The sequence below is a fragment of the Oncorhynchus mykiss genome, chromosome 5 (assembly GCF_013265735.2).
Source record: "Oncorhynchus mykiss isolate Arlee chromosome 5, USDA_OmykA_1.1, whole genome shotgun sequence".
In the NCBI taxonomy this organism is placed as follows: domain Eukaryota; kingdom Metazoa; phylum Chordata; class Actinopteri; order Salmoniformes; family Salmonidae; genus Oncorhynchus; species Oncorhynchus mykiss.
In genome coordinates, this window is record NC_048569.1 from 41847065 (window position 1) to 41859466 (window position 12402).

Genomic DNA, 12402 nt, shown 5'->3' on the forward strand with positions numbered 1-12402 from the left:
AGGGTAGCCTAGTGGTTAGAGTGTTGGACTAGTAACCGGAAGGTTGCAAGTTCGAATCAAATCAAATCAAATTTTATTTGTCACATACACATGGTTAGCAGATGTTAATGCAAATGTAGCGAAATGCTTGTGCTTCTAGTTCCGACAATGCAGTAATAACGAACAATTCCAAAACTCCTACCTCATACACACAAGTGTAAAGGGATAAAGAATATGTACATAAAGATATATGAATGAGTGATGGTACAGAGCGGCATAGGCAGATACAGTAGATGGTATCGAGTACAGTATATACATATGAGATGAGTATGTAAACAAAGTGGCATAGTTTAAAGTAGCTAGTGATACATGTATTACATAAAGATGCAGTAGATGATATAGAGTACAGTATATACGTATACATATGAGATAAATAATGTAGGGTATGTAAACATTATATTAAGTAGCATTGTTTAAAGTGGCTAGTGATATATTTTACATCAATTCCCATTATTAAAGTGGCTGGAGTTGAGTCGGTGTGTTGGCAGCAGCCACTCAATGTTAGTGGTGGCTGTTTAACAGTCTGATGGCCTTGAGATAGAAGCTGTTTTTCCAGTCTCTCGGTCCCAGCTTTGATGCACCTGTACTGACCTCGCCTTCTGGATGATAGCGGGGTGAACAGGCAGTGGCTCGGGTGGTTGTTGTCCTTGATAATCTTTATGGCCTTCCTGTGACATCGGGTGGTGTAGGTGTCCTGGAGGGCAGGTAGTTTGCCCCCGGTGATGCGTTGTGCAGACCTCACTACCCTCTGGAGAGCCTTACGGTTGTGGGCGGAGCAGTTGCCGTACCAGGCGGTGATACAGCCCGCCAGGATGCTCTCGATTGTGCATCTGTAGAAGTTTGTGAGTGCTTTTGGTGACAAGCCGAATTTCTTCAGCCTCCTGAGGTTGTTCTTCACGATGCTGTCTGTGTGGGTGGACCAATTCAGTTTGTCTGTGATGTGTACGCCGAGGAACTTAAAACTTACTACCCTCTCCACTACAGTTCCATCGATGTGGATAGGGGGGTGTTCCCTCTGCTGTTTCCTGAAGTCCACAATCATCTCCTTAGTTTTGTTGACGTTGAGTGTGAGGTTATTTTCCTGACACCACACTCCGAGGGCCCTCACCTCCTCCCTGTAGGCCGTTTTTTAAGTTCAAACCACCGAGCTGACAAGGTACAGATCTGTCCTTCTGCCCCTGAACAGGCAGCTAACCCACTGTTCCTAGGCCATCATTGAAAATAAGAATTTGTTCTCAACTGACTTGCCTAGTTAAATAAATAAACATTTTGAAAGTAGCAAGACTATGCTCACTGAGTCTGTACATAGTCAAAGCTTTCCTTAAGTTTGGGTCAGTCACAGTGGTCAGGTATTCTGCCACTGTGTAGTCTCTGTTTAGGGCCAAATAGCATTCTAGTTTGCTCTGTTTTTTTGTTAATTCTTTCCAATGTGTCAAGCAATTATCTTTTTGTTTTCTCATGATTTGGTTGGGTCTAATTGTGTTGCTGTCCTGAGGCTCTGTGGGGTGTGTTTGTGTTTGTGAACAGAGCCCCAGGACAAGCCTGCTTATGGGACTCTTCTCCAGGTTCATCTGTCTGTAGGTGATGGCTTTGTTATGGAATTTAAGGGCTCTTATCTGGATTTTGATAATTAGCGGGTATCGGCCTAATTCTGCTCTGCATGCATTATTTGGTGTTTTACGTTGTACGTGGAGGATATTTTAGCAGTCTCAATTTGTTTTTTTGTCCCATTTTGTGAATTCGTGGTTGGTGAGCTATAACTGATTCAAGTATTTTTAGCCAGATTGTAATTGGTATGTCAAATTTTAGGTTATTTTTGATGGCATAGAAGGCCCTTCTTGTATTGTCTCTCAAATCGTTCACAGCTTTGTGGAAGTTATCTGAGGCGCTGATGTATAGGCCGAGGTATGTATCGTTTTTTTGTGTGCTCTAGGGCAACGGTGTCTAGATGGATATTATACTTGTGGTCCTGGCTACTGGACCTTTTTGGGAACACCATTTTTTCTGTTTTACTGAGATTTACTGTCAGGACCCAGGTCTGACAGAATCTGTGCAGAATATCTACAGTTGAAGTCAGAAGTTTACATCCACTTATGTTGGAGTCATTAAAACTCGTTTTTCAACCACTCCACAAATTTCTTGTTAACAAGCTATAGTTTTGGCAAGTTGGTTAGGACATCTACTTCGTGCATGACACAAGTAATTTTCCAACAATTGTTTACAGACAGATTATTTCACTTATAATTCACTGTATCACAATTCCAGTGGGTCAGAAGTTTACATACACTAAGTTGACTGTGCCTTGAAACAGCTTGGAAAATTACAGAAAATGATGTAATGGCTTTAGAAGCTTCTGATAGGCGAATTGACATCATTTGAGTCAATTGGAGGTGTATCTGTGGATGTATTTCAAGGCCTACCTTCAATCTCAGTGCCTCTTTGCTTGACATCATGAGAAAATCAAAAGAAATCAGCCAAGACCTCAGAAAAACAATTGTAGACCTCCACAAGTCTGGTTCATCCTTGGGAGCAATTTCCAAACGCCTGAAGGTACTACGTTCATCTGTACAAACAATAGTACAGTGGGTATGAACTATTGGGACCACGCAGCCGTCATACCGCTCAGGAAGGAGACGCGTTCTGTCTGCTAAAGATTAACGTACTTTGGTGCGAAAAGTGCAAATCAATCACAGAACAACAGCAAAGGACCTTTTGAAGAGGCTGGAGGAAACAGGTACAAAATAATCTATATCCACAGTAAAACGAGTCCTATATCGACATAACCTGAAAGGCCGCTCTTCAAGGAAGAAGCCACTGCTCCAAAACAGCCATAAAAAGCCAGACTACGGTTTGCAACTGCACATGGGGACAAAGATCGTACTTTTTGGAGAAATGTCCTCTGGTCTGATGAAACAAAAATAGAACTGTTTGGCCATAATGACCATCGTTATGTTTGGAGGAAAAAGGGGGAGACTTGCAAGCCAAAGAACACCATCCCAACCGTGAAGCACCGGGGTGGCAGCATCATGTTGTGGGGGTGCTTTGCTGCAGGAGGGACTGGTGCACTTCACAAAATAGATGGCATCATGAGGATGGAACTTATGTGGATATATTGAAGCAACATCTCAAGACATCAAGTTAAAGCTTGGTCACAAATGGGTCTTCCAAATGGGCAATGACCCCAAGCATACTTCCAAAGTTGTGGCAAAAAGACTTAAGGACAACAAAGTCAAGGCATTGGAGTGGCCATCACAAAGCCCTGACCTCAATCCTATAGAACATTTGTGGGCAGAACTGAAAAAGCATGTGCGAGCGAGGAGGCCTATAAACCTGATTCAGTGACACCAGCTCTGTCAGGAGGAATGGGCCAAAATTCACCCAACTTATTGGGGGAAGCTTGTGGAAGGATACATGAAACGTTTGACCCAAGTTAAACAATTTAAAGGCAATGCTACCAAATACTAATTGAGTGTATGTAAACTTCTGACCCACTTGGAATGTGATGAAAGAAATAAAAGCTGAAATAAATCATTCTCTCTACTATTATTCTGACATTTCACATTCTTAAAATAAAGTGCTGATCCTAACTGACCTAAGACAGGGAATTTTTTACTAGGATTAAATGTCAGGAATTGTGAAAAACTGAGTTTAAATGTATCTGGCTAAGGTGTATGTAAACTTCCAACTTCAACTGTAGGTGCTGCTGTAGGCCCTCCTTGGTTGGGGACAGAAGCACCAGATCATCAGCAAACAGTAGACAATTGACTTCAGATTCTAGTCCGCTGCAATACGTCCTTGATCATGTTTCACTGGGCTATTTCTGGAACAGACAAGAGTATCAGTGACTTCCTACAGGCCTTTCACACACACTAGCAGCTAGAGGCCGACCGATTATGATTTTTGAACGCTGATACCGATACCGATTATTGGAGGACCAAAAAAGCAGATGCCGATTAAATCGGCCAATTTTTTGAATGTATTTGTAATAATGACAATTACAACAATACTGAATGAACACTTATTTTAACTCAATATAATACATCAATAAAATCAATTTAGCCTCAAATAAATAATGGAACATGTTCAATTTGGTTTAAATAATGCAAAAACAAAGGGTTGGAGAAGAAAGTAAAAGTGCAATATGTGCCATGTAAGAAAGCTAACGTTTAAGTTCCTTGCTCAGAACATGAGAACATATGAAAGTTGGTGGTTCCTTTTAACATGAGACTTCAATATTCCAAGGTCAGAGGTTTAGGTTGTAGTTAATATAGTATTTATAGGACTATTTCCCTCTATACCATTTGTATTTTATATACTTTTGACTAATGGATGTTCTTATAGGCACTATAGTATTGCCAGTGTAACAGTATCGCTTCCGTCCCTCTCCTCGCCCCTACCTGGGCTCGAACCAGGAACACATCGACAACAGCCACACTCGAAGCATCGTTACCCATCGCTCCACAAAAGCCGCGGCGGCCCTTGCAGAGCAAGGGGAATAACTACTCCAAGTCTCAGAGCGAGTGACGTTTGAAACGCTATTAGCACCCAGCTAACTAGCTAGCCATTTCACATCGGTTACACCAGCCATTAGGCTGATAAGCTTGAAGTCATAAACAGCGCTGTGCTTGCAAAGAGCTGCTGGCAAAACGCACTAAAGTGCTGTTTGAATGAATGATTACGAGCCTGCTGCTGCTCAGTCAGACTGCTCTATCAAATCAGACTTAATTATAACATAATAACACACAGAAATACGAGCCTTTGGTCATGAATATGGTTGAATCTGTAAACTATCATTTCGAAAACAAAACGTTTATTATTTCAGTGAAATACGGAACCGTTCTGTAATTTATCTAACGGGTGGCATCCCTAAGTCTAAATATTCTTGTTACATTGCACAACCTTCAATGTTATATCTTAATTACGTAAAATTCTGGCAAATTAGTTCGCAATGAGCCAGGCTACCCAAACTGTTGCATATACCCTGTCTCTGCGAGCAATGAACGCAAGAGAAATGACACAATTTCACCTGCTTAATATTGCCTGCTAACCTGGATTAGTAGTTATAACTAGTGATTATGATTGATTGATTGTTTTTTATAAGATAAGTTTAATGCTAACTAGCAACTTACCTTGGCTTCTACTGCATTCGCGTAACAGGCAGGCTCCTCGTGGAGTGCAATGGTTAGAGCGTTGGATCAGTTAATTGTAAGGTTGCAAGATTGGATCCCCCGAGCTGACAAGGTGAAAATCTGTCGCTCTGCCCCTGAACAAGGCAGTTAACCCATCGTTCCTAGGCCTTCATTGAAAATAAGAATGTGCTCTTAACTTACTTGCCTAGTGAAATAAAGGTATAAAAAAATATATTATTATTTAAAAAAAATTTTATCGGAAATCGGCGTCCAAAAATACCGATTTCCGATTGTTATGAAAACTTGAAATCGGCCCTAATTATTCGGCCATTCTGATTAATCGGTCGACCTCTACTAGCAGCCCTCCCCTGTGTGAGTATAACAACAGGACATGGCAGAAAGCAGAGAAAATGATTATCGCTTCATATGAGCCGTGTGTGTGGAGGGTCACCAGATAACTCATGGAGGTCGTTTGGGTTGTCAGCGGCAGCAGTTTTATGGCTGTAGTCCTTAGCTTGAAGTCTTAATTCGTCTGGCTTCTGGTTCTAAAGGCAGTAGTTGAAGGTCTGTGTTCTCTAGGCCAGTTGTAATCTAATCTCTGTTCTCTGGCTGGCATTCATTCAGCACTGCGATCCTCCTTTCCTTCTCCCAATGACTCAACGGCACGGCAACAAACTCCCCCGTCTTGACTCTTTATCTCCAAGCCCCCTTCCCCTCCTTACAAAATAAAATACTCTTTGATGAACTAGCATCTCTCCACAACCTAAAAACTAAAAGAGTCAGGACGATGTACACACTTCTTTCACTGCAGACTCAAAGCATCATAATGTCACCTAATACATCCAGCATTGCAAAAGTACCGGTAGTGAGCACACAGGGCTGTACAAAATGTGAAATATTTAACTTCATTCAATGAAACATAACAAATTGGAAAGATTTAGCAACTTTCCACTTTCACAACTTGTCGCTCTACACAGTAACCCTATACCCTCTGTCTAACCTCCCTCCTCCCTTGCTTTGTTTTGCCCCCCTTCACTAACGTCCCTTCCTGCCTCCCTTCCTCTTCCTCTACTCTCTCTCCATCCTCTACTGCGCTCTGTGTGCTGGCGAGGTGAAGAGTTCACACGAACACGCTGCACGCCACGCCAGAGAGATGTGGTCTGTGAGACGGGAGGGGGGCTAAACTGGCTCTCTACACTACACTACACTACAGGACAGGATATGCAGCTTTACTTGATATACCCAATTTGGGTTAGATCTGGTTTCAGGTCTGGTTTCAGGTATCCTAGAGACAGAGGCGAGGGAGACTACAGTACAGTACTGTACATTCAGAGAGTTAGTTCACGTTAAGTTTAGGTTTCAGTTCCGCTCCGGTCTGGTTCGTTGGGAGATGGGGGGGGCTCACACTCGAAGGGAAACTACAGTAGTCCAGAATGAGCCAGTTCATCTACACACACACACACACACACACCTGGCTGGACCACAGGAAAGGGATGGCAGGTGCGTGTGTGTGTGTTCTGATACTGCCCCAGTTGGAGAGGAAGTGCAGGCAGAAGGAAGTGACAGGATACAAAAAGCATTACTATGAAAGCCACATTATGAAAAACAACAACACATCAACATGTCCTGTCCTGTCATATACTGCCCTGTCCTGTCATATACTGTCCTGTCCTGTCATATACTGCCCTGTCCTGTCATATACTGCCCTGTCCTGTCATATACTGCCCTGTCCTGTCATATACTGTCCGGTTCTCCTATACTGTCCTGTCATATTCTGCCCTGTCCTGTCATATACTGTCCGGTTCTCCTATACTGTCCTGTCATATTCTGTCCTGTCATGTCATATATTGTCCTGTCCTCCAATACTGTCCTGTCCTCCTATACTGTTCTGTCATGTCCTCCTATACTATCCTGTCTTGTCTTTTACTGTCCTGTCCTCCAATACTGTCATGTCCTCCTATACTGTCATGTCCTCCAATACTGTCATGTCCTCCTATACCGTCATGCCATATACTGTCCCGTCCTCCTATACTGTCCTGTCTTGTCTTTTACTGTCCTGTCATATACTGTCCTGTGTGACCTTTCCTCCTATACTGTCCGGTCCTCCTATATTGTCCTTTACTGTCCTGTCCTCCTGTCCTGTCATGTCCTCCTATACTGTCATGTCTTTTACTGCCCTGTCCTCCTATACTGTCCTGTCTTGTCATATACTGTCCTGTCCTCCAATACTGTCATGTCCTCCTATACTGTCATGTCTTTTACTGCCCTGTCCTCCTATACTGTCATGTCCTCCTATATTGTCAAGTCCTCCTATACTGTCATGTCCTCCTATACTGTCCTGTCCTCCTATACTGTCCTGTCTTGTCTTTTACTGTCCTGTCCTGTCATATACTGTCCTGTGTGACCTTTCCTCCTATACTGTCCGGTCCTCCTATATTGTCCTTTACTGCCCTGTCCTCCTATACTGTCATGTCCTCCTATACTGTCCTGTCCTCCTATACTGTCCTGTCTTGTCTTTTACTGTCCTGTCCTCCAATACTGTCATGTCCTCCTATACTGTCATGTCCTCCTATACTGTCCCGTCCTCCTATACTGTCCTGTCTTGTCTTTTACTGTCCTGTCCTGTCATATACTGTCCTGTGTGTCCTTTCCTCCTATACTGTCCGGTCCTCCTATATTGTCCTTTACTGCCCTGTCCTCCTATACTGTCATGTCCTCCAATACTGTCATGTCTTTTACTGCCCTGTCCTCCTATACTGTCATGTCCTCCTATACTGTCCTGTCCTCCAATACTGTCATGTCTTTTACTGCCCTGTCCTCCTATACTGTCATGTCCTCCTATACTGTCATGTCCTCCTATACTGTCACGTCCTCCTATACTATACTGTCCTGTCCTGTCTTTTACTGTCCTGTCCTCCTATACTGTCCTGTCTTGTCTTTTACTGTCCTGTCCTCCAATACTGTCATGTCCTCCTATACTGTCCTGTCTTGTCTTTTATAGTCCTGTCCTGTAATATACTGTCCTGTGTGTCCTTTCCTCCTATACTGTCCGGTCCTCCTATATTGTCCTTTACTGCCCTGTCCTCCTATACTGTCATGTCTTTTACTGCCCTGTCCTCCTATACTGTCATGTCCTCCTATACTGTCCTGTCCTCCAATACTGTCATGTCTTTTACTGCCCTGTCCTCCTATACTGTCATGTCCTCCAATACTGTCATGTCTTTTACTGCCCTGTCCTCCTATACTGTCATGTCCTCCTATACTGTCCTGTCCTCCAATACTGTCATGTCTTTTACTGCCCTGTCCTCCTATACTGTCATGTCCTCCTATACTGTCATGTCCTCCTATACTGTCACGTCCTCCTATACTGTCATGTCCTCCTATACTGTCCTGTCCTCCAATACTGTCATGTCTTTTACTGCCCTGTCCTCCTATACTGTCATGTCCTCCTATACTGTCATGTCCTCCTATACTGTCATGTCCTCCTATACTGTCATGTCCTCCTATACTGTCACGTCCTCCTATACTATACTGTCCTGTCCTGTCTTTTACTGTCCTGTCCTCCTATACTGTCCTGTCTTGTCTTTTACTGTCCTGTCCTCCAATACTGTCATGTCCTCCTATACCGTCATGTCATCTACTGTCCCGTCCTCCTATACTGTCCTGTCTTGTCTTTTATAGTCCTGTCCTGTAATATACTGTCCTGTGTGTCCTTTCCTCCTATACTGTCCGGTCCTCCTATATTGTCCTTTACTGCCCTGTCCTCCTATACTGTCATGTCCTCCAATACTGTCATGTCTTTTACTGCCCTGTCCTCCTATACTGTCATGTCCTCCTATACTGTCCTGTCCTCCAATACTGTCATGTCTTTTACTGCCCTGTCCTCCTATACTGTCATGTCCTCCTATACTGTCATGTCCTCCTATACTGTCACGTCCTCCTATACTATACTGTCCTGTCCTGTCTTTTACTGTCCTGTCCTCCTATACTGTCCTGTCTTGTCTTTTACTGTCCTGTCCTCCAATACTGTCATGTCCTCCTATACCGTCATGTCATCTACTGTCCCGTCCTCCTATGCTGTCATGTCTTTTATAGTCCTGTCCTGTAATATACTGTCCTGTGTGTCCTTTCCTCCTATACTGTCCGGTCCTCCTATATTGTCCTGTCTTGTCTTTTATAGTCCTGTCCTGTAATATACTGTCCTGTGTGACCTTTCCTCCTATACTGTCCAGTCCTCCTATATTGTCCTTTACTGTCCTGTCCTCCTGTCCTGTCCTATACTATCCTGTCTTTTTCATTTATCTTTTAAAGTTATTGAGGGGCCCCTTAGGGTAGTTAGTACAGCACATACATAACCCGTGTACCAGCCCTCCCCCTCCCCCACACACACACACACACACACAATATACACACTACATGAGGCTCTCTCACACCACACAAAGGTCATACACATACCGTACACATACAGTACACCAGTGGAGGCTGGCTCATATTAATGGGTGGAATGGAATGGTATCAACCACATGGAAACCACGTGTTTTATGTGTTTGATACCATTCTATTGACTCCATTCTCGCCATTATTATGAGCTGTCCTCCCCTCAGCAGCCACCACTGCTGTACACACACTGTACACACAAAAAATCCTGACTTGAAATATTGGCTTGTGCCTGTCTGCAACCAGTTGGTGCTAAACATTGGTAGGCTAAGTACGTCAAAGACACTTTAATCACTTGGTGTAACAGAGGTAGTACAGTCACCTCCTGGCAGCTAAACTAGAGCCTGTAGTTATCAGGAGTTGACTGTTCATCTTAACAATATCCAATCCATTAGAGGATTGTGAACAACTCAACTCAATTCAAAGGGGCTTTTTGGCGTGGGAAACCTATGTGGGCGTTGCCAAAGCAAGTGAAATAAACAAATAAAAATGACAGTGGAAACTGTGGTGTGGTAGGCCAGGGTTAGGTTAATGACTGAACTAACTGGGCCTCAACCCTGCTCACCCCTCCCCCTTACCCCCTCACCTTTTCTTATCAACAAACACAGGAAACAGAGGCCTCATGATTAGCCAGGCACGTAGGGATGTGCATCTTTCCCTTTCAAGACGATTCAATATGCATCTAGATACTTGTGCTCCAATACGATACAGGAATGATACATTTTGGTTTGAAACAATTCAATGCGATTCGGTTTGATTAGAGGAACGAATCGATGCGATTCGGTTGGATGCGATAAGATTCGATGCATTAACAGTTGTTGCATAAACACATACATTTTTCGTTCTAAATTCAAATCTGCTGCTGATGGAGCTCCTGAGCTGGGCCTCTGAGCTGACTTCTGTGTGTGTGTGTGTGTGTGTGTGTGTGTGTGTGTGTGTGTGTGTGTGTGTGTGTGTGTGTGTGTGTGTGTGTGTGTGTGTGTGTGTGTGTGTGTATAAATTATGTACAGAGTTTACAAAACATAAAAACATTAGGAACACCTTCCTAATATTGAGTTGCACTCCATTTTGCCTCAGAACAGCCTCAATTCGTCGGGGCATCAAATCGTTGGGACTACAAGGCATCGAAAACGTTCCACAGGGATGCTGCTCCAAGTTGGCTGGATGCCTTTGGGTGGTGGACCATTCTTGGTACACAAGGGAAACTGTTGAGCGTGAAAAACCGAGCAGCATTGCAGTTCTTGACACAATCAAACCGGTGCATCTGGCACCTTACTACCATACCCCTTTCAAAGGCACTTAAATATTTTGCCTTGTCCATAGACCCTCTGAATGGTACACATACACAATGTGTCTCAACTGTCTCAAGGCTTAAAAATGTCTCCTCCCCTTCATCTACGCTGATTGAAGTGACATCAATAAGATATTATAACTTTCACCTCGATTCATGTCATGGAAATGTTTTGTACACTCAGTGTATATGTCTATGGTGGATGTAGTCACCTGAGCTGAGCCATAAGGGAGACTAGTGGGCATCTACCACCCCACTATCAGATTGGGGGGGGCAATGCAGCCTGTTTTTTTCTCCCCTCACTTTTGATCTGAAATTAGCCATCCCTTACTTGTCATTTTTTCAGATTAAAATTGTCTGAGCTAGTAATGTGTAGATATTTATCTTTAAAAATGATCTATGACATAGCCAATGAATATAGAGCCTTGAATTTCACCCTCGTCTCAAAATCGAATGGTTTTGACTGTTTGGAAGTTTTTATGGAGCGCTTCTCCTCCTGCTTGGACCATGTAGTGCCGCTTAAAAAAGTGATTGCTGTCCTCGTTTTGAAATGATCAACTTTACCCTGTACAGCGAGGCAAAAAAGTATTTAGTCAGCCACCAATTGTGCAAGTTCTCCCACTTAAAAATATGAGAGAGGCCTGTAATTTTCATCATAAGTACACTTCAACTATTGACAGACAAAATGAGAAAAAAAATCCAGAAAATCATATTGTAGGATTTTTAATGAATTTATTTGCAAATTATGGTGGAAAAAAGTACATCTCAATACTTTGTTATTGACCTTTTTTTGGCAATGAGAGAGGTCAAATGTTTTCTGTAAGTCTTCACAAGGTTTTCACACACTGTTGCTGGTATTTTGGCCCATTCCTCCATGCAGATCTCCTCTAGAGCAGTGATGTTTTGGGGCTGTTGCTGGGCAACACAGACTTTCAACTCCCTCCAAAGACTTTCTATGGGGTTGAGATCTGGAGACTGGCTAGGCCACTCCAGGACCTTGAAATGCTTCTTACGAAGCCACTCCTTCGTTGCCCGGGCGTTGTGTTTGGGATCATTGTCATGATGAAAGAGCCAGCCACGTTTCATCTTCAATGCCCTTGCTGATGGAAGGAGGTTTTCACTCAAAATCTCACGACACATGGCCCCATTCATTCTTTTCTTTACATGGATCAGTCATCCTGGTCCCTTTGCAGAAAAACAGCCCCAAAGCACGATGTTTCCACCCCCATGCTTCACAGTAGGTATGGTGTTCTTTGGATGCAACTCAGCATTCTTTGTCCTCCAAACACGACGAGTTGAGTTTTTACCAAAAAGTTATATTTTGGTTTCATCTGACCATATGACATTCTCCCAATCTTCTTCTGGATCATCCAAATGCTCTCTAGCAAACTTCAGACGGGCCTGGATATGTACTGGCTTAAGCAGGGGGACACGTCTGGCACTGCAGGATTTGAGTCCCTGGCGGCGTAGTGTGTTACTGATGGTAGGCTTTGTTACTTTGGTCCC

At 43.3% G+C, this 12402-nt stretch overlaps 1 protein-coding gene across 3 annotated transcripts in view; it reads right to left on the bottom strand.

Annotated features, from left to right (window-relative positions):
• The window catches only part of LOC110523857 (aryl hydrocarbon receptor), a 46807-nt gene that overhangs the window by 10295 nt on the left and 24110 nt on the right, over window positions 1-12402 (bottom strand). The window lies entirely within an intron of this gene.